The sequence below is a fragment of the Caretta caretta genome, chromosome 11 (genome assembly GCF_965140235.1).
Source record: "Caretta caretta isolate rCarCar2 chromosome 11, rCarCar1.hap1, whole genome shotgun sequence".
Lineage (NCBI taxonomy): Eukaryota > Metazoa > Chordata > Testudines > Cheloniidae > Caretta > Caretta caretta.
The window spans coordinates 26,355,181-26,377,090 of record NC_134216.1 but is presented as its reverse complement, the minus strand read 5'-3'; the positions used below and the strand labels follow the sequence as shown (position 1 = coordinate 26,377,090).

Here is a 21,910-nt window from a genome sequence, read left to right as displayed (position 1 = left end):
TAGATCTCCCATTGACAGCCAAGGAACCATTTGTGCAAATAATAAGAGTAAGTTATGGCCCATATATGTGTTCTCCTTTAAAATAAAGGCTTGTGCTACCCCTTTGTTTTATTTATTTTATTTTTAAAGAGAAGACTTTTATAAATTAAACAGGAATTATAATCTCCACAAGAGAAAAGATATCTATAAACAGAATGCAAAAGCACATGATATCATCACTAGATTGATTTTCTGTGTTTAAATGCAAAATATGGCATGTTGTGCTATTTGACTTAGCTGTCAGCGTTAAAGTTTGTTTTTTGTTAAGAGAGCAACAGGTATTACAGAACAGCGTCTCTTTCATGAACTTGACCCTGAGCAGTCATTATGCATGCCAAAGAACTGTCATTCCCTGAAGATTCAGTTATTTTGGGCTACTTCAAAGAATGACAGAGAACTGACTAACCCTTAATGCTGGCCTGCCTTTATCTGCCTCCCATATCGCATTTACTCTGTAGCTGGAGGCTACATTAGTACTTCACAAGAGGGCTGTTGAAAAATAATACAGGTTGACATCCACCTGGAGAATGACACTGTTTTGCAAGGTTTTCGTTTTCCCCAAATACTTGGAGCTCAATTGTGAATGTGTCTCTTTAGTTAGTCATAGGAGAGAAGTCCCATTGTTTCTCTGAATCGTGGCAGTCACACACACTGCCGCCCACTGTTTTTAGCCAAATCACTGTGCTGCTCAGTTCACTTCCAAATATTACACTCACGGATTCAGTTTATGTGCATTACATTTATTAAAAGTAGTTTTCCATTTTAAATACCACACGCAGCATTCTGGGTCATATTTTTGTGACTGGCACTCCCAGAAGTGCCGACTTATCAAACAGTATTTCAAACACATTATTAGGGTCATTCCCGCATTGCACCAGACATAATTTGTTGACAACTTTTTAAGCTCCTAGGCATATATGTTCAGCTGGGCTTTATTTTTAGTATCCAGTGGAATAAATTAAAATTGAAATTTAGACCCGGCACTTGGCATTCGTAGCTGGAAAAAAAAAATAAAGTGAATTTGAAAGGTAGCAGACTGATAGCCCACTTGATCTAATGTTTATCTGTCTCTGGTACTTACATGGCCCCATTACTGTAGTATCTGAGCACCTCACAGTCTTGAATGTATTTATCTTCACAACAGCCCCATGAGATAGGGACGTGCTATTATTTCCACATTTTACAGATGGAGAACTCGGGCAAAGAGACCTCACTGATTTGCTCCACGTCACACAGGGAGTCTGTGGCTGAGCAGGGAACTGCACCCATGCAGCTGGAGGCCCTGGCTAGTACCCTAAGCATTGGGATGATCCTTCTTCATTTCAGCAGTGCACGACCAAGCCCATAATCCATGGAACAATCCCCTTTTACATTTCAGCATTTTTAAAAAAATCACTTTTTTTTTGCTTTAAGAAAGATAATTATGCTACCTGGGCCATGACTGGAAGCCCCACCCCAACTGAAGACAGACAAGGGTTCAAAAGGAATACTGTCCTGACAGCAGCATGAAAAAAAAGAAAAAACCATTCTACAGTAATTTCATCCACCCCAGCTAGTCCACATATTGAATTCAGTAACTATCAAAAGCAATTGCTAGATCCCATATAAAGAGCAGTGAGAGCTGTGTCTCATCCATTACCTAAAGAAAATATTCCATGACACATACTAACATCTTGTCTGTACTATACCCAGGCTTGGACCAAAAGGAATGCATAAAAATTCCCACATTCCATCCATTTTTATTATTCTGCAGTATGCAAAAGCATGCTGGGCACTTTACAGAACAGACAGAAAGACATGACTCCTGCCTGAAAGACTCATTAAGACTTATCTACATGCAAAATTGCACCAGTTAACTAAATGCTTGATTTAAAAATTGACTTGGTTAAACCACTGCAAAAAGCTATGTGGAGATTCTTAAACTAATATAAACCTGTCTTACATTGATTAGGAACAGATTTAAACTAAACTGAACTAAGCCACTTTTAAACCGAACTACTAAATCAGGGATTTAAATTGGTTTAACTAACTTGCTTTAAAAAACAAGTTTCAGAGTAGCAGCCGTGTTAGTCTGTATTCGCAAAAAGAAAAGGAGTACTAGTGGCACCTTAGAGACTAACCGATTTATTTGAGCATAAGCTTTCGTGAGCTACAGCTCACTTGCTGTAGCTCACGAAAGCTTATGCTCAAATAAATCGGTTAGTCTCTAAGGTGCCACTAGTACTCCTTTTCTTTTTTAAAAAACAAGTTTAACTTAAACTGGTGTAAAATCTATTTCTAAACAAGCCCTTAGACATGTCTGAACTGGGAGTGCTTTGTTCCAGGTAAGCCTTGAGTGGGCCTCGCTGTTATAAAAAGCCAGTCAGCTGCGAATCAGCTGAGCAGTAAACGCAGGGAGTTTGCCTGCGGAGAGCCCACTGAGGCTTTCATCTTGCAGGCTTCTCTGAGTAGTTACTACAACACCTGAGGAAGCTCTTAGAAGGAAGGTAATATGGATGGTGAGCATTCAGCTGTTGTTACCTGCACAGGATGTGCCATGTTTGTCTTTCACAGGACAGAAGTGACTTTGTCTGTACAAAGTGCAAGCTGGTCTCCATATTGGAAGAGAAGGTTCAAGGTCTGGAAAAACAAGTATCGACCCTGAGGTGCATAAGAGAAACTGAAGATTTCCTGGACAGACGTCAGGATATGCTTCTATGGACACAAAATTCTGAAGATTCAGAGCAGGCTGCGCAGTGAGGACAGAAGGACGGTGAAGAAATTTGGCAGCATGTTAACTCCAGAAGAAGAAAGGGGAGCATCCATGCACTAGCAATGCAGATACAGGTAAGCAACCGTTTTCATGTTCTCTCCACAGGTACTAATGCAGAGAGTGGACTAGATGATACATCTGAGGCAAGAGAGCAGAAGGAGACTCCGCTGATTGGAAGGCATGAGATGCACTGTCCTAGGGATGGGGGTTCCACAACCACCACTCCCAAGACAAGGAGGCAGGTGGTGGTTGTCGGGGACTCCCTCCTCAGGGGGACTGAGTCATCTATCTGCCACCCCGACCGGGAAAACCGAGAAGTCTGCTGCTTGCCAGGAGCTAGGATTCACGATGTGATGGACAGACTGCAGAGACTCATCAATCGCTACCCCTTCCTGCTTCTCCACCTCGGATCGCTACCCCTTCCTGCTTCTCCACGTGGGCACCAATGATACTGCCAAGAATGGCCTTAGGCAGATCACTGCAGACTATGTGGCTCTGGGAAGAAGGATAAAGGAGTCTGAGGTGCAAGTGGTGCTCTCGTCCATCCTCCTTGTGGAAGAAAAAGGCCCGGGTAGAGACCGTCAAATCGTGGAAGTCAACAAATGGCTATGCAGGTGGTGTCGGAGAGGCGGCTTTGGGTTCTTTGACCATGGGATGGTGTTCCAAGAAGGAGGAGTGCTAGGCAGAGACGGGCTCCACCTAACGAAGAGAGGGAAGAGCATCTTTGCAAGCAGGCTGGCTAACCTTGTGAGGAGGGCTTTAAACTAGGTTCACCGGGAGAAGGAGACCAAAGCTCTGAGGTAAGTGGGATACCGGGAGGAAGCACGAAAGGAGAGCGCAAGAGGGGAGTGCTCCTGCCTCATACTGAGAAAGCGGGACGATCAGCGAGTTATCTTAAGTGCCTATGCAAGAAGCCTGGGAAACAAGCAGGGAGAACTGGAAGTCCTGGCACAGTCAAGGAATTATGATGTGACTGGAATAACAGAGACTTGGTGGAATAACTCACATGTCATGGATGGATATAAACTGTTCAGGAAGGACAGGCAGGGCAGAAAAGGTGGGGGAGTTGCATTGTAAGAGAGCAGTATGACTGCTCAGAGCTCCGGTATGAAACTGCAGAAAAATAAACTGAGAGTCTCTGGATTAAGTTGAGAAGTGTGAACAACAAGGGTGATGTCGTGGTGGGAGTCTGCTATAGACCACCGGACCAGGGGGATGAGGTGGATGAGGCTTTCTTCCGGCAACTAACGGAAGTTATTAGATCGCAGGCTTTGGTTCTCATGGGAGACTTCAATCACCCTGATATCTGTTGGGAGAGCAATACAGCGGTGCAAAGACAATCCAGGAAGTTTTTGGAAACTGTCGGGGACAATTTCCTGGTGAAAGTGCTGGAGGAACCAACTAGGGGCAGAGATCTTCTTGACCTGCTGCTCACAAAACAGGAAGAATTAGTAGGGGAAGCAAAAGTGGATGGGAACCTGGGAGGCAGTGATCATGAGATGGTCGAGTTTAGGATCCTGACACAGGGAAGACAGGAGAGCAGCAGAATACAGACCCTGGACGTCAGAAAAGCAGACTGACTCCCTCAGGGAACTGATGGGCAGGATCCCCTGGGAGAATAACATGAGGGGGAAAGGAGTCCAGAAGAGCTGGCTGTATTTTAAAGAATCCTTATTGAGGTTACAGGAACAAACCATCCCGATGTGTAGAAAGAATAGTAAAATCAGCAGGCGACCAGCTTGGCTTAACAGTGAAATCCTTGCTGATCTTGAACACAAAAAAGCAGCTTACAAGAAGTGGAAGATTGGACAAATGACCAGAGAGGAGTATAAAAATATTGCTCGGGCATGCAGGAGTGAAATCAGGAAGGCCAAATCACACCTGGAGTTGCAGCTAGCAAGAGATGTTAAGAGTAACAAGAAGGGTTTCTTCAGGTATGTTAGCAACAAGAAGAAAGTCAAGGAAAGTGTGGGCCCCTTACTGAATGAGGGAGGCAACCTAGTGACATAGGATGTGGAAAAAGCTAATGTACTCAGTGCTTTTTTTGCCTCTGTCTTCACGAACAAGATCAGCTCCCAGACTACTGCACTGGGCAGCACAGGATGGGGAGGAGGTGACCGACCCTCTGTGGAGAAAGAAGTGGTTCAGGACTATTTAGAAAAGCTGGACGAGCACAAGTCCATGGGGCCGGATGCGCTGCATCTGAAAGCGCTAAAGGAGTTGGTGGATGGGATTGCAGAGCCATTGGCCATTATCTTTGAAAACTCACTGCGATCAGGGGAGGTCCCAGACGACTGGAAAAAGGGTAATGTAGTGCCCATCTTTAAAAAAGGGAAGGAGGAGGATCCGGGGAACTACAGGCCAGTCAGCCTCACCTCAGTCTATGGAAAAATCATGGAGCAGGTCTTCAAGGAATCAATTCTGAAGTAGTTAGAGGAGAGGAAAGTGATCAGGAACAATCAGCATAGATTCACCAAGGGCAAGTCATGCTTGACTAATCTAATTGCCTTCTATGACGAGATAACTGGCTCTGTGGATGAGGGGAAAGCGGTGGACGTGTTATTCCTTGACTTCAGCAAATCTTTTGATACGATCTCCCACGGTATTCTTGCCAGCAAGTTAAAGAAGTATGGGCTGGATGAATGGACTACAAAGTGGACAGAAAGCTGGCTAGATCATCGGGCTCAACGGGTACTGATCAATGGCTCCATGTCCAGTTGGCAGCCAGTATCAAGCGGAATGCCCCAAGGGTCGGTCCTGGGGCCAGTTTTGTTCAATATCTTCATTAATGATCTGGAGGATGGTGTGGATTGCACCCTCAGCAAGTTTGCAGATGACACTAAACTGGGACGAGTGGTAGATATGCTGGAGGGGAGGGATCAGATACAGAGGGCCCTAGACAAATTAGAGGACTGGGCCAAAAGAAATCTGATGAGGTTCAACAAGGACAAGTGCAGAGTCCTGCACTTAGGACGGAAGAATCCTATGCACCGCTACAGACTAGGGACTGAATGGCTAGGCAGCAGTTCTGCAGAAAAGGACCTAGTGGTTACAGTGGACGAGAAGCTGGTTATGAGTCAACAGTGTGCCCTTGTTACCAAGAAGGCTAATGGCATTTTGGACTCTATAAGTAGGGGCATTGCCAGCAGATCGAGGGACGTGATCGTTCCCCTCTATTTGACATTGGTGAGGCCTCATCTAGAGTACTGTGTCCAGTTTTGGGCCCCACGCTACAAGAAGGACGTCGAAAAATTGGAAAGAGTTCAGCGGAGGGCAACAAAAATGATTAGGGGGTTGGAGCACATGATTTATAAGGAGAGGCTGAGGGAACTGGGATTATTTAGTCTGCAAAAGAGAAGAATGAGGGGGGATTTGATAACTGCTTTCAATGACCTGAAAGAGGGTTCCAAAGAGGATGGATCTAGACTGCTCTCAGTGGTAGCAGATGACAGAACAAGGAGTAATGGTCTCAAGTTGCAGTGGGGGAGGTTTAGGTTGCTTATTAGGAAAAACTTTTTCACTAGGAGGGTGGTGAAGCACTGGAATGCATTACATAGGGAGGTGGTGGAATCTCCTTCCTTTGAGGTTTTTAAGGTCAGGCTTGACAACACCCTGGCTGGGATTTAGTTGGGGATTGGTCCTGCTTTGAGCAGGGAGTTGTACTAGATGACCTCCTGAGGTCCATTCCAACCCTGATATTCTATGATTCTATGACATGATGCAATGAATATTTACAATAAACAAGCATGGAGAGAATGGGGGAAGGAAGACTGAGGGTTAAAGAAACAAGACCATGTTGTTCATTTTAGAGAAAGGAACATTCTGATGGTTCAGGTACCTCTGGCGTTGCTCTGTGATCACTTTCTCAATCACCTTCTGCCAAAGTGGGAAATAGACCTTGTGAGCCTTTAAATTAATGTCTTAATAGGACTAATGGTTTTACAGTGAATGCCAGCTAAATCATTTGGCATTTAATTAAACTGATAGAGCAATAATTTTAAAAAAGAGTGTCAAAAGCACGAGAATTTGTTTTCACTGACAATCTTGCATTCATAATAGGAAATCTACCTATATGGTAGATCTCAGGTTTCCCAATAATATGTTCTTTCAAGCTGGCTTGGAAAGCAGTATTTGACCAAAGCTGCAGCAGATAATGGTTTTCTCTGCTGCAGAAGGTAGATCAGCATATGGAGGTATTTCAAAGATAAATAAGTGTTTCAGACTCCCTCAAAGGCAGTCTCTCATCGATAGCTTGACTCCTAGACATGCATCTGTTTCTACCCAGAATACCACTCATTAACTATTGAGCTTCCTGGAGAGGTAATAACATGTTTTCTGACTAGAAGGCAGATTAGCATAGGAAGATGTTTAATAGGTAACTGTACATCCTTGCCTGCTAGCTACCAACCGGCATTCATTGTATTTCTTTCAGTCTACCTCTGCTTAAAAGACTGGACGTTATCTTTGGAAATGTTAAACAAACAAATAACATTGAATTTTGCATTGGTTTCAGAGGAACAGCCGTGTTAGTCTGTATTCGCAAAAAGAAAAGGAGTACTTGTGGCACCTTAGAGACTAACCAATTTATTTGAGCATGAGCTTTCGTGAGCTACAGCTCACTTCATCAGATGTATACCATGGAAACTGCAGCAGACTGCTGCAGTTTCCACGGTATACATCTGATGAAGTGAGCTGTAGCTCACGAAAGCTCATGCTCAAATAAATTGGTTAGTCTCTAAGGTGCCACAAGTACTCCTTTTCTTTTTGCGAATTTTGCATTGCCACCTTGGGACAGACTAGATGATTTATTCACTTTCAGCAGCTAATTTCTATGATTTTATGACTTGGACAATATATATTAATGTAAAAAAAGTTTTTTTCTTAGAGAAAGAGACATCATTGTCTTAGTTAACTACTATATCAGAGGCTGATTAAAAGAATTGTAGAAGAAATTAAGTTTATTCGCTAGAGTCAAGGAATGATGGATTTTTTAAAATAAAATGATAAAAATAAATCACTTAAATGTATAACACCATCTATCAACAAAATATCCTCGGTGTTTCCAAAAACAAAACAAAACAAAAACAAAAAAAATCCAGATTAAAAAACTAAAAACATACAATAATTAAAATCAGATTAAAATTATAAATAAAACCAATCTAATGTGCTAAAAGCCTTTTAACATCAACATTTTTAAGAGATCAGGAATCATGGCTGTCAGGCCAGTATGCAAGATACATGGCTATAATGTGGAAACATTTTTAAAATAATGATTATTGCTTGACTAAATTATTTACTCTCATAAAATGTAATGAATCTGTAGACTTCCAAAATAATCATTTTTAATTCATCAGTTTCTGCTACAAAAAACCCTAGTGATACACACTATGGAACAGAACAAAGGCATAACACTACAAAATTTTCAATTTTGTTCAAGGATAAGATAAATTGTATTCTGATTGGACTGGCTACCGGTCTGGTAGTGGGTCTATGCTGATAGGAGACAAATACACTATATTATCAGTGATGTTTCAGTCTGTTTTGCTCACCAAGATTCTGGACGTGGTGGAAGAGGTTCAAGCAACTGTGAATTAGACTTGTTATCTTAATCTTGCATGTGCTCTCACTCTCTCTCTCTAGCTGTAGCTACATATATTCTCTTTGATTTCTCAACGCCTGGGGGAAGACTCTGTACTGGATGAGAGCAAGTCTGTTGAAGCTTAATACACAAGATAGAGATGATGGTAGTAATGCAGTAGGAATCACTGGGAGAGAATACCAGTACTCCTTTCTTCATCAAGGAAGTTCATAATACAGGGATCATCAAGTGTCATCAGTAGCCATCAGCATATTTTCAATTTCATTTAGCTCGACAAATAGCAACCATTTCTCTGCCTGCTTACTTAGAGGTGACAACAGTAGGGAATATGTGTGTGAGTGTAAAACATCTGTTCTCCATAAGTAGAACTGGCTTTCTATCTGCTTCCAGGTGCAATTGAAGATGTTGATTTGTGTTTACACAGCCTTGTACCATTTTGAGTCCTCATTACAGGGAGATTCCTCCCTACCTCTATCTGTATTACTTTGGCAGCTCAGATCACTCTTTTGCTACCAGTTCCTACATTTGTACCTCTAGGAAAAGAAGGCAGGGTGTTCTTGATGGAAAGTTCTTAACTCTGGAATTTGCACCCTCTCCTGTTCAGAGCTCACATCTGTTGATCTTCAAGGCTTACTGCAGAGCTCATTTATTCACTCAGGCATTTCGTTGAGAAGGGAGTATGACTATGGGAAGAGTAGAGATTCTGGGAAAGAGTTACGGATGGGAGTTCATTTAATTTTGATATTGTTAATGATGGCGACTTCAGAATTTGTATGTGTGTTTAGAGGAAGCATTTAGGAAGGACTGAGTGGGCAAAAGGCAAGGGAGAGTGCCACTGTTTCCGAGTCAGTAATAACTCAGAAGAACATGATCTTGAATGCTTTTGGATCAGTGTCCTAAAAGATAAAGCACAAGATGGGCTATTAGTTGGTGCTTGCTACAGACCTCCAAATCACATAAAGGAACAGGATGACTGCATCCTAAAACACCTATCTATAGTATGGGGGGGGGGAAGGGGGGAACGACCCTGCGTGATCATGGGGGACATCAATTTGAGTGACATACACTGGAGGTTTCAGGCTACCAGTACTAAAACATCCTTGCAATTTTCAATATTATAGAAGACAATTTCCTAACACAAAAAGTGTTGTACCCACATAGGGGAATTCTTTATTAGACCTTGTTCTAACCAGATAAAGAGGAACTGATCACTGAACTAAAAATTAATGGTCGTTTAGGCAGAAGTGATCATGACTTATTCAGATTTATGATATACAAGCAGAATAATGTCCAGACCAGTAATATATACTTGGTGCTTTAATAGGGACAATTTCAGAAAGCTGAAAACAATTAGGAGCCAAATCAGCTGAGAGGGAGAATTTAATTTAATTTAATTTAATTTAATTAGAAAATGTGAATGATAATTGGGAAGAATTTAAGAACACCTTACTAAATATCCAAAAAACATAATCCCACAATTGAGGAAGAAGGCTGTGCTGTTTAAAAAACTGACCTGGTTTAGAGCAGAAGTGAAGGCAGCTATTAAAAAAAATAATATATTACAAATAGAAGGAAGGGGAAGTTGATAGTAATGAATATAAATCAGAAGTTAGGAATTGTAGAAAAGGGATAGGGGAAGCAAAGGAACACAAAGAGAAGTGTATGGCTAGCAGGGTTAAGGACAAAAAGAAGGAATTTTTAAAATATATTAGGAACAAAAAGAATCCTGACAATAGTATTGGTCCATTACTAGATGAAAATGGTACAATTATCAATAACAATTTAGAAAAGGCAAAAATATTCAATCAATATTTCTGTCATGTATTTGGGGGGAAAATAGATGACATAGTCTCATCATATGGTGATAACACTCTGTCCATTTCACTAGTATTTCTGCAGGATGTTAAACAGAAGTTACTGAAATCAGACAGCTGAAAATTGGCAGGTCTAAATAACTTGCATCCAAGAGCTAAAGAGCTGTCTGAGGAGCTTGCTGGACTGTTAATGTCGATTTTAATTAAGTCTTGGTGCACTGGGGAAGATCCAGAAGACTGGAAGAAAGCTAATTTTATGCCAATTTTTAAAAGGGTTAAATGTGATGACCCACATAATTATAGGCCTGTCAGCCTGACATCAATCCTTAGCAAGATAATGGAGACAGATATGGGACTCTATTAAAAATGAACTAAAGCAGGATAATGTAATTAATGGATTTATGGAAAATAGGTTCTGTCAAACTAACCTGTTTTTTTAATGGGATTACTAGTTTTGGCTGATAAAGGTGATAGTGTTGATATAATATACTTAGACTTTTGTAAGGCATTTCACTTGGTATAACATGACATTTTGATTAAAAAACTAGAATGATATAAAAATAACAAGGTATACATTAAATGGATTAAAAACTGGCTAACTGACAGATCTCAAAATGTAACTGTAAACAGAGAATTGTCATCAAGCAGGTGTGTTTCCCAGGGGGTCCCACAGGGACTGGTTCTTAGCCCTATGCTATTTAACATTTTTATCAATGACCAGGAAGAAAACAGGTAATCATCACTAATAAAATTTGCAGATGACACAAAAATTGGGAGAGTAGTATATAATGAAGAGGACAGGTTGATTCAGAATTCTCTTGGAACGTTTGGTAAAGTGGGTGCAAACAAACAATATGCATTTTGACATGGCTAAAGGTAAATGTAAACATCTAGGATCAAAGACTGTAGGCTGTATTTACAGGATGTCCTGGGAAGCAGCGATTCTCAGAAAAAAGATTTGGGGGTCATGGTGGATAATTATTCGCTCTCAGTGTGGTGGTGCGGCCAAAAGAGCAAATGTGATCCTGTGATGTAAGACTACGGAAGAACCGAGAAGGAGTAAAGAGGTTATTTTACCTCTATGCTTGGCACTGGTGCAGCTGTTGCTGGAACACTGTGTTCAGTTCTGGCATGCACAGTTCAAGAAGGATGTTGATAAATTGGAGAGGGTTCAGAGAAAAAAAACATGTGAATGATTAAAGGAATAGAAAACAGGCCTTATAGTGATATTCAAAAAGCTCAATCTATTTAGCTTAATAAGAGAAGGTATCGAAATACCTGGCTGTCAGATGGAGGGAAGCTATATTCGGATCCTGACCTTTCACTTCACTTGGGTCAATAGGTCCAGGAAGAATTCAATACTGACGGTTAGGCACGCTAACATCTGAAGAATATTGGGGAACCACAATTTTCTGAGCCATCTGGGAGAAATTAGGATGACCACTGCTCTATCCTGCTTGATCTTCCTCAGAATAAAAGCTAGGCATGGAATGGGAGGGAAGGTGTACGTTAGCTTTCCCAATCAAGGAACTAGAAGTGTCTCTTCCATGGAGTCCTGACTTTGAGCCCTCTGGAACAGCAGATTGGGCATTTTCTTTTCTCTTGAGATGCAAGCAGATCACAAAACCGAGACTAGCACTGCCGAAATATGTTCTGTACCATGGAGTCATGCAGCTGTCATTCTTGGTCCTTGGAGAAATGTCTGCTGAGGCTGTTTGCCAGTGTGTTTTATATCTCTGGGAGGTGCACTGCTAACACAGATTTGGTGGTGAATATACCAGTTCCAAAGACTGACAGTTCCTATATATAAGGGGTCAACCTTGCTTCTCCTTGTTTGTTGATGTAGAACACTGTTGTCTAACATCACTTTAACATGCAGGATTTATATGAATTACTTGCAGGTCTCACAAACATCTTGTAGTTCTAGGAGGTTTTTGTTCACCCACAACTCGAGGACTCCATGTTCCCTGCACTATATGCTTGTCTATATGAGCACCCCAACCCAGTAAAGAGGCATCCATGATCAATGTCTCCTCAGGTGGGGAGTAGTGAAAGGACTTCTTCCCCCACACACTTGTTCCCTGTACCCACATCCTGCAGGCTAGAGAAGCTCGCACTCTGAGGGGAAGTGAGACTAGTTTGTCTATACTGTGTCTGCTCAGCATGTATAACGACCGAAACCAAGCCTGTAGACAATGAAGGTGAAGACTCAAAGGGTGTCTCCTAGGACAGGAACCCATATGACCTAGAAGGACGAGACATGATCAGACTGACATCTGGGAGCTCAACTGTATTGACTGACAAGGTCCTTTGTAGACTGGACTCTGCCCTGAGGAAGATATGCTTTGGCACTTAGAGAGTCTAGTGTTGCCCCAATGAACTCTACAGTCTGCACAGGTACTAAGACAGACTTTTCTGTGTTTATGCAGAGTTCCAGCAAGTGAAGAAGACTGAGCAGAGATGCGGTTGTTGTCAGTACCTCCTGATGAGATCTCCCCATCAATAACCAGTCATCAAAGTAGGGAAAAACTGATGATCCCTGGTAATGGAAATGAGCTGCCATAACTGATAGCACCTTTCTAAATACCCTTGGCACTGTAACCAGGCCAAAAAGGAGCATCCTCTGTTGACAGTGGTTCAGACCTACAGGGAACCTCAGGAATCTTCTATGCGGATGTAGGCAACTTTCACATTGACAGCTGTGAACCAGTTGCCATTGTTCAGTGAGGGATACTGGGGTGAGCCATTCTGAACCTCAATTTGTGGATACACATTGAACTTTCTGCGTCCAAGATGGGTCTCCATTCTCTCTTCTTTTTTGGGGATAAAGAAATATTTAGAATAAAAACCCTTTCCCTGGTGTTGAGGAGGTACCAACTCTATGGCTTCTTGATGACAGAGGGAGTATACCTCTTGAATGAGCATTCTCTCTTGAAAGTGGTCCCTGAAGATGGATGAGGAAAGAGGTTTTGGAAGGTGAGGGGAGAAGAACTCTATGGTGTAGTTGGTATGAACTATGTTGAGGACCCATTTGTGTTTCATCTGCCAGGCTTGAGAGAATGGGGAGAGATGAGCCTGACAGCCACCAATTTGGGTACTGGGATCTTGGGTAGATGGATGCAGTAACTGGAGTGATTCACAGCTCTCAAAGGTCCCCCAAAAAGGTGTTTCTTAGCGGGAGGTTGGGAATGGAAAGAAGAGGGGGAAACACTGTGCTTGTTCTTCTGAGAGTGTTTCCTACCTTCCTCATGTCCCTGAGTAGAGGAGTCTTTAGCTCTACTCCTTTCAGCTCCAGAACTGGAGGTCATCATGCTTGGAGGAACACTTCTCAATGCTGCTGCATACTGCACATGGAGGCTTACCTAGTCTGGGTCAGAGTGGGGCCTCGCTGCTTGATCCCCTAATCTTCTAAGCCTGTACTCATAGGTTTGACAGGTTTGGCTGGGAAAGTATTGGCGAATGCTGCTCTTCGAGGGAATGGAAGCTTCTACAAGGCATTAGAAGCCCTTTTGGTGGTCATCGCTCAGGAGGACTGCCTTGGTGCAGGAATCCCAGTTCTTGACTCCTGGGATCCTGGGCTCTCAGACATATTACTCATTCCTTTGAGGGGGGCGTGGGGTGTGAGGGGAGAGGACCCTAAACTTACCCTTAGTTAGCTAAAACTAAGAAATTATCTAAAACTACAATGAACAAGTAAAGACTATTTACAGATAAAATGCTGAAGAAGACACTGAAGGGTTCCAGTCTCAGATCATGAATGGTAGAAAGGAACTGGAGTTGGGCTGCACAGCCCCTTATGCCCTAGAACAGGGCATGGGGAGGAGAATGGTGCAGGTGAAGACCAACCGATATTGCTAGCAAAAATCTTAAGAGTCTCTGGTGCATGGAGCGCATGTGAACCTACCCACCGTGGAATACAGATAGAGATCATCAGTCAAAGAAGAAGAGATAGTTATCTGACCTGGAATATAAAACTCTTCCTAAATTCTCTCTACTAATTCACATAATCCCATTTCTTCAGGTGGCTAAAGTCAAACAGTGGATGCACAGCCAAAACTAAACACTTGCTAACATTTACAGTGTTTATATTTTTAAAAGTCCACTATTAAGTTTCACTGCAGTTTATTACAAACATTATTGGACAAATTCATCCCCACTGTAACTCCTTATAGTATACAGCATGAAAATGAAGACAAGATGCAAATGTTTTTAATACTCCCTCAAACAAACCTAGCCATACAGTATATTTTACAAATTCGAAAATTATGTGCTGAAGTTATAAGTTTGAACTTTTATTTTAATATCACTCATTTTGAATTTATATTTATATATGAAATTAACAGTATAACTGCCTTGATAGGATTACAATTGCAGAAATAATCAATTCTCTAAAATATCAGTTCTAAAATGGAACAGTACTTTTGCAGGATTACTTTATCAGAATAAAAAAAACCTGCAATTCTTCCTCCATAAAATGCATTTTTTCTCCATGAACATTTTAGGAGAGCCAAAGTGACTTCATCTTTTAATGAAAGTAGTATCTGTTTGAGACTATTATGTAATTTATTTGTTTTGAACATTTCAAATTGCATGTGTTGTTCTTATGAAGAGAAACAATACAAGCAATGTAAAATGTTCAAGACAAATAGATTACATAATATCAAGATACTATTTTCCATTGCTGTTTAAATATACTGTTTATATTTTTTAAATCAAACTATTAAAAAACTCGAATCGTAAGAACGGCCAGACTGGGTCAGACCAAAGGTCCACCGAGCCCAGTATCCTGTCTTCCGACAGTGGCCAATGCAAGGTGCCCTAAAGGGAATGAATGGAACAAGTAATCATCAAGTGATCCATTCCCTGAAACTCATTCTCAGCTTCTGGCGAACAGAGGCTAGGGACACCATCCCTGCCCATCCTGGCTAATAGCCATTGATGGACCTATCCTCCACGAATTTATCTAGTTCTTTTTTTAATCTGTTATATAGTCTTGGCCTTCATAATATCCTCTGGCAAAGAGTTCCACAGGTTAACTTAGCACTGTATGAAGAAATACTTCCTTTTGTTTGTTTTAAATCTGCTGCCTATTAATTTTGTTTGGTGACCCCCTAGTTCTTGTGTTATGACAAAGAGTAAATAACACTTCCTTATTTACTTTCTCCATACCAATCATGATTTTATAGACCTCAGTCATATCCCCCCATAGTTGTCTCTTTTCCAAGCTGATAAGTCCCAGTCTTATTAATTTCTCCTCATACGGAAGCCATTCCATACCCCTAATAATTTTTATGCCCTTTTCTAAACCTTTTCCAATTTGAATATATCTTTTTTGAGATGGGGCAACAACATCTGCATGCAGCATTCAAGATGTGGGCATACCATGGATTTATACAGAGGCAATATATTTTCTGTCTTATTATCTATCCCTTTCTTAATGATGCTCAACATTCTGCTCGCTTTTTTGACTGCCGCTGCACATTGAGTGGATGTTTTCAAAGAACTATCCACAATGATTCCAAGATTTCAGACCCCATCATTTTATATGTATAGTTGGAATTATATTTTCTAATGTGCATTACTTTGCATTTATCAACATTGAATTTCATCTGCCATTTTGTTGCCCAGTCACCCAGTTTTGAGAGATCCTTTTGTAGTTCTTTGCAATCTGCCTGGCACTTAACTATCTTGAGTAGTTTGTATCATCTGCAAATTTTGCCACCTCACTGTTTACCCCTTTTTCCAGATCAGTTATGAATATGTTGAATAGGACTGGTCCCAGTACAGGGACACCACTATTTACCACTCCCCATTCTGAAACTGACCATTTATTCCTAGCCTTTGTTTCCTATCTTTTAACCAATTACCAATTTCTGAGAGGATCTTCCCTCGTATCCCATGACATCTTACTTTGCTTAAGAGCCTTTGGTGAGTGCCCTTGTCAAAGGCCTTCTGAACATCTAAGTACACTATTTCCACTGCATCCCCCTTGTCCACATGCTTGTTGATCCCCTCAAAGAATTCTAGTAGATTGGTGAGGTATGATTTCCCTTTACAAAAACCATGTTGACTATTTCCCAACAAATTATGTTCATCTACATGTCTGACAATTTTATTCTTTACTATAGTTTCAAACAGTTTGCCCTGTACTGAAGTCAGGTTTACAGGCCTGTAATTGCCAGGATCACCTCTGGAGCCCTTTTTAAAAATTGGCATCAGATTAGCTATCCTCCAGTCATTTGATACAGAAGCTGATTTAAATTATAGGTTACAAACTACAGTTAGTAGTTCTGCAATTTCACATTTGAGTTCCTTCAGAATTCTTGGGTGAATACCATCTGGTCCTGGTGACTTATTACTGTATAATTTATCAATTTGTTCCAAAACCTCCTCTAATGACACCTCAATCTGGGACAGTTCCACAGGTTTGTCACCTAAAGAGAATGGCTCAGGTTTGGGAATCTCCCTCAGCTGTGAAGACCGATGCAAATAATTCATTTAGTTTCTCTGCAATGGCCTTATCGTCCTTGAGAGCTCCTTCAGCATCTCGATCATCCAGTGGCCCCATTGGTTGTTTAGCAGGCTGTCTGCTTCTGATATACTTAGAAATGTTTTTGATATTATTTTTTGAGTCTTTGGCTAGCTGTTCTTCAAATTCTTTTTTGACCTTCCCAATTATATTTTTTAGACTTCACTTGCCAGACTTTATGCTCCTTTCTATTTTCCTCACTAGGATTTAACTTCCACTTTTTAAAGGATGCCTTTTTGCTTCTCACTGTTTCTTTTGTTTATCCATGGTGGCACATTTTTCGTTCTCTACGTTTTTTAATTTGGGTTATACATTTAAGTGGAACCTCTATTATGGTGTCTTTAAAAGTTTCCATGCAGCTTGCAGGGATTTTACTTTTGGCGCTGTACCTTCTAATTTCTGTTTAACTAACCTCCTCATTTTTGTGTAGTTCCCCTTTCTGAAATTAAATGCTACAGTGTTCTACTGATGTGGATTTTTTCCCCACCACAGAGATGTTACATTTTATTATATTATGGTAACTATTACCGAACGGTCCAGCTATATTCACCTCTTAGACCAGATCTTGTGTTCCACTTAGGAGAACACAGGATCCGGAATTGCCTCTCCTCTTGTGGGTTCCAGGACTAGATGCTCCAAGAAACAGTCATTTAAGGTGTCAAGAAACTTTATCTCTGCAGCACGTCCTGAAGTGACATGTACCCAGTCAATATGGGGATAGTTGAAATCCCCCATTTTTATTGAGTTTTTTATTTTAATAGCCTCTCTAATCTCCCTGAGCATTTCACAGTCACTATCACCATCCTGGTCAGGTGATCAGTAATATATCTCTACTGCTATATTCTTATTATTAGAGCATAGAATTACTATCCATAGAGACTCTATGGTACAGTTTCGTTCATTTAAGATTTTTACTTCATTTGATTTTATGCTTTCTTTCTCATATAGTGCCATTCCTCACCAGCACGACCTGTTCTGGCTTTCCAATATATTTTGTACCCTGGTATTACTGTGTCCCATTGATTATCCTCATTCCACCAGTTTCTGTTTTATGTCTATTATATCGCTATCCTCATTTAATGTGAGGCACTCTAGTTCACTCATCTTATTATTTAGACTTCTAGCATTGGTATATAAGCACTTTAAAAACTTGTCACTTTTTAGCTGTCTGCTAATGTAATTGAATGGGACTTTTTTTTCTTTTTCATTTGACTGCTTCTCATCAGATCCCACCTGTATTTTATCATCTTCCATCCTCTCCTACTTACTAGGACATGGAGAATCTCTATTAATAGATCCTCCCTTAAGAGATGTCTTTGTCCGAACCACGTGCTCCTCCGCACCTGTCGGCTTTCCCCCAGACCTTAGTTTAAAAACTGCTCCACAACCTTTTTTTAAAATCATAATAGACCAAAATCATTATTGTAAGGCAATCTAGCCAGTTGAAAGAAGGTAAGACGAAAAATACAATTATTTGAATTACAATGAGGATAACATCTTCTAGAATTGTTCTATGAAAATATTGATGACAAACAAAATGTTGAATGTATTACAGGGAGTTCCTGGTATATGTTGGGGTTGCGTTCCTGAAAAGGGCGACGGATACTGAAATGACGGATATGGGGGAATTTTTCCCCATAAGAAATAATTGGTCGCTCCGCCTCTTCCTGACCTCTCCCCGCCCCACCTCTTCCCACCCAGTTCCGCCCCCTCCTCCGAGCATGCCCGATCCCCTCCCTCCCAGCGCCTCTTGAACACTGGGGGAAGCACCCAAAGAAAAGCCACACGAAAGGTGATGTGACGGAGATGCAGTTCAGGACCGATGTGAATCGGAACACATTCTCCTATTGATGAGCAATGGATATGTGAAACGACGCATAAGGGGAGACATATACCAGGGACCACACGTATTAATAGATATCTATTTCTAAAATGCCCATCAGGGTAGTACCTGGGCACTCTCGGTACAATCTCAATTTAGGAGCCTAAAATTAGATACCTAAAAATTAAGCACCTAAATACACATTTTAGGCGCTTTAGTATTGGCTGGATCACCTAAGTCCCTACCTGAGCATCAACCTATGAATGTTACCATCATCATCATAGTTTATTTAGGGGACTCAATCAGTGCTTGAGTGCTGAAACCTGTTATTCTGGTATGTAAATTTAAGTGCCCACATTTGAGAAGCTATGTAATAGACCACAATAGCTTTGGTCTACCTTAACTTGACAGACAATATTACAAATTAATTACAACATAGGGTATGTTACTGGACTACTAGTGAATGCCTTGGGTGTATTTAAACCCTCTCCTTTCCACTACTGAAGAAGTGAACCAACAATCATGTAATGCAAATCACACCATAACTTAGTTATTAGAGAACATTGAAAAACTGAAGAAAAATGAACAGTTTGGTATACTTATTAACGCACAATTATGGCATTTTCATTACTGATCATACAGTTTTGATGTTGCAGTCTTAAACTTATGCACTTATTGAGAAACTGAAAATTATAGTCTTCCCTACAATTATAACCTGGCCATATTGGCTAAATTTACGGCGCATGCTATTGGTGGAGCTGGTAGCACTAACTATTAACATTGTCTGGCACTTCCCCTTATAAGGCCCTATTTTCAGTTACTTATAACTTTGTTAAACTAACTGCCTGAGCTGAAATTTTCTATGTTGGGGTGTCTATTTTAGGCTGAAATCCCCCCCCCCCCGCCCAATTTCAGCCAACATGCTTCAAGTGTTGCCAAGAATGAGGCTAGGGACAAATACATTGTTTTGCCCATGTTAAAAAATTCCGGCTATCTTTTTTTTTTTTTTTTTTAAAAAAAACCTCTCTTGCCCCCATACTTTGAAGCAGGAACTAGAAATTTGACAGGGGATGTCTTTTGCTGTCCCTGTGAAAATCAACTCAAATTTGGCCAAGTTATAAGCCTCTGAAAAACTGCAGTGTACACATGCTAGTTTAACAGTAATAATCTCAGAAGAGTTCATCCACACTGGGCATGCTCCAGCCTGGGGCCAAGCAAGACTTTCCCTGAAATTGCTGCTCTGGGTCATGCTAGGTGCAGGTCCCAGCAACGGAACTGAAACCAGGGAGACTGTCTTTCCTGTTCTCTAAATGTCTCCCTCACAGTAGGAGGAAGGAGCTGACTGATTCAAATGGAGAGGGGACAAGAAAAAGACCTTTGAGAGCAGAAGAGTAGACTGGGACATGGAGTGTAGAGTGGCTGGAACACTGGGACTGGAGGCTGGCAGTGGAAGGGAAGACGGAAACTGGGATATTGAGGGGAGACTGGGACTGGCTGGGCAAGGAGATTGGGATTGGGAGTCCAGAAGGGAAGACTAGGACTGGCCCGCTGAGGAGCCTGGAATTGGAGTGAGCAATGAGAGGTGACAAGGAGACATGTTGGGGAAGATTGGGCAGAAAGGGTCAAGCTTGGAGGGGGGAGATGGCAGAAGGCTTTGTGACCAGTACAGTACACTCCCCTCCAAGGCCTGCAATGGAACACAAGATTCCTGAGTCTCACTCTTCCATTGCTGTCAGAAAATATTTGTGAAAGCCATGGACAAACTATCTCATCCCTCTCTAGTATTGATTGCTAGAGGTCTGTGCGGTTGATCTAAAGGTTCCAACCCTGCTGATGAACCATGTGGGTGTCAATATGATGTCACATGATGGAATTCCTGTTTTTTCAATTTGTTTTTTAAAAGCCTAGGAAATTACACACAAAAACTTGATTCAAAGAACATTAAGGTTCTAAAGTCAAGCACTGAAAAGCAACAAATGCCTAATTAAGGCACGTGTGCAACTTAATTTGGCCTTGTATATATGAATTATGATACAGTCTTTAATTACAAGACCACTTAATATTTTCTGCACAGGACCCCTGCCTTATTTAGTGGACAGTATGGACCTGCTTTGGGAATGAATTGGGGCTGTATAGTGAAGGAGACCGTTGTCTGTAGGACCCTGCCTCATTTGTTGCAAAAGCTGGAATTGTATGTAGTGAATGAGACAGTGGATTATAGGAAGAGAAAGGATGATCTCATAATTAAGGCAGTAGAATACTGCCTTGGGGAACTAGATTTTAACCCTACTTGTAACACACAGTGCCTATGCGATGCTGGGCTAATCACTAAAACCAAACTTGTATGTTCTTCATCTTGTGGGTGCCTGACTTGAGACTGGAGTCTGATTTGCAGAAGTGTCAAGCACTCACAGCTGCAACTGAAGACAATGAGACTGTGTTTTTAACTTACATAGTGCTATACAATGCCCAGGACTTTGAAAAACCTGGTTCTAGGCATCTCAGAATGGGTACCCAAAATGAGGGGACACTTTTGATCTTAATCTCTCTGTGCCTCAGCTTTCCATCTGTAAAAGGGGGATAATAATACACCATCTCACAGGAATGTTGTGAAACTAAATTAATGTTTGGTTTCAGAGTAGCAGCCGTGTTAGTCTGTATTCGCAAAAAGAAAAGGAGTACTTGTGGCACCTTAGAGACTAACAAATTTATTTGAGCATAAGCTTTTGTAGCCACTGAATGCATCCGATGAAGTGAGCTGTAGCTCACTAAAGCTTATGCTCAAATAAATTCATTAGTTTCTAAGGTGCCACAAGTACTCCTTTTCTTTTTTTAAATTAATGTTTGTGAACCAATCAGATACTACTGTGATGAGCATCACAGAAAAAAGCCAATGAGAAATTAAAAATTCTGTCTTCAGACGAGGCTTTGAATAGTGTGTAGTAAACAAGGCATGGGGCCACTTATTGAACAATGAGGAGAAAACAAAATATTGAAGAACCACTTATTAAGCATGCACTGAAAGAGATAGTCCTATGGAAAAAATAACGTGATCATGTAATAGATAGACTGTATCATAATGCATATGCACAAGGGAACCAAATTAATAATGCACAGGCAACCTTAATTCTGGCATTTCCTAACTTTTGAGTGCTTGATTTTGCAATGTTAATTGTGTTCATTTAACATGGATTTTTTGTGTGTTCCATATTAAGTATTAATGATAACACCATATAGTAATACAAACTGCTACATACATGAAAGGTGGTAGGCTGAGTCATGGTTGTTATGGGAACTGTAACTTTGAATTTCCTGACATTTGTATAACCACAGCATTTCACCAATGCACATTTTT

General features: G+C 41.0%; 1 protein-coding gene across 8 annotated transcripts in view; it reads right to left on the bottom strand.

Moving 5' to 3' along the window:
* The window catches only part of MBD5 (methyl-CpG binding domain protein 5), a 246,850-nt gene that overhangs the window by 5,184 nt on the left and 219,756 nt on the right, over positions 1–21,910 (bottom strand). The gene's annotated exons all lie outside the window — the stretch shown is intronic.